Raw genomic sequence first — 1910 nt, forward strand, 5'->3', positions numbered from 1 at the left:
CTTTAGCTGCAAGCTACCAGCCGGTAAGCTAACTTTATCCTGTGTCTTTAGCTGCAAGCTACCAGCCGGTAAGCTAACATTACCCTGTGTCTTTAACTGAAAGCTACCAGCCGGTAAGCTAACATTACCCTGTGTCTTTAGCTGAAAGCTACCAGCCGGTAAGCTAACTGTATCCTGTGTCTTTAGCTGCTTGCTACCAGCCTTAAGCTACGTCAATAGGTCACACTTTTCTCCCAGTGTGTTTGTGTGTGTGTTTTTGTTTGTGTATGTTTGTGTATGTTTGTTTGTGTATGTGTGTGTGTGTGTGTGTGTGAACGTCTATGTTTGTGTGTGTGTGTGTGTGTGTGTGTATGGCTGTATGTTTGTTTGTGTGTTCATCATCATCATCATGTATATTTATTATACAGGAAAGTTAGAAAAAGTAACTTTACATTACAATATAAAAACGGGTGTGTCTAACGGGTGTTAGTGTGTGTGTGTATGTGTATGTGTGTGTCTGTGTGTGTATGTATTTTTGTCTGTATGATTGTGTGTGTTTTCGTGTGTGTGTGTGTGTGTGAGAGACTGAGTTTCTACTCTTCTTCATCTCCTTAATGAATGAAGTGTTTTTCCAGACAAAGTAAATAGTGAGATTAACGGCAGGTCAGTGAACGCCTCGCGTCCGTCCTCCTAAAAGCTTCTGAAGGTTCAGAGGAAGCCGCCGTCGCCGGTGTCTAATTCACTAATTATGTTGAGAGATCACAGGGCTGCTTCATTATGAATACTCCATAGTGCACCACCGTAATGGAACAGGGCTGCAGAGTACTTTGAGATTAAAATGTCTGCCCCCCCCCACCCCTCCCGTCTGGTACTCTCAAAAGACATGTCACCATTATCTCCCTGTACACACCCTGGCACCCTGTCTCTACACAAAAATATCTCTTAAAACATTTTCCACGTGGGTTTTTATGTTATTGGTCTTGGGTTCTTTCCTTAAAAAATCACCAAAGTATCTCATTGCAACGCGGGTAAACTAGAAATGTCACCGCGGGTTACTTTAGCTTCACTTAGCGAGGACGTAGGACACGGGCCGGGCAATTCAAAGTGCTTTATATAAGAAACAGAAATGCATTAAGAGATGAAACACAAGCCAATTTATTAAAAAAAATACAGACTAAAAAGAGGATTTAAAGGCCCGGTGTGTAACGTGTTCGTTATCAAAATCGGCATTGCCCGTTCACAAACTTGTTCTTTTTCACCACCCGCAATTCCAAGTATTCCTTTTGGCTTGTAATTATTTGCCTTTTCGCCTTTTCATAGCATTTGTTGGCTTTTTGCCATCCCCGTCCTCTGTCTCTGTGTCTAACTTCCGTCCCCGTCCTCTGTCTCTGTGTCTAACCTCCGTCCCCGTCCTCTGTCTCTGTGTCTAACCTCCGTCCCCGTCCTCTGTCTCTGTGTCTAACCTCCGTCCCCGTCCTCTGTCTCTGTGTCTAACCTCCATCCCCGTCCTCTGTCTCTGTGTCTAACCTCCGTCCCCGTCTTCTGTCTCTGTGTCTACGTTCTAACCTGCGGCTGATTCCTGAGAACTATGGTTACCTGGTCCTCAGGTCTCTGCAGGGTAAATCCAGACAGCTAGCTAGACTATCTGTCCAATCTGAGGACTATGGTTACCTGGTCCTCAGATCTCTGCAGGGTAAATCCAGACAGCTAGCTAGACTATCTGTCCAATCTGAGGACTATGGTTACCTGGTCTTCAGGTCTCTGCAGGGTAAATCCAGACAGCTAGCTAGACTATCTGTCCAATCGGAGTCTCTGTTGACGACTAAGCATAACTTAACATACGTAGCATAACATCGGTAAAAAACGTTATAGCCTTTTTTCGCCTTTTTTCCGCCTTTTGTTGCCTTTTTCTGCCATTTTGACAAGGCAAC

The sequence above is a fragment of the Etheostoma cragini genome, chromosome 1 (assembly GCF_013103735.1).
Source record: "Etheostoma cragini isolate CJK2018 chromosome 1, CSU_Ecrag_1.0, whole genome shotgun sequence".
Lineage (NCBI taxonomy): Eukaryota > Metazoa > Chordata > Actinopteri > Perciformes > Percidae > Etheostoma > Etheostoma cragini.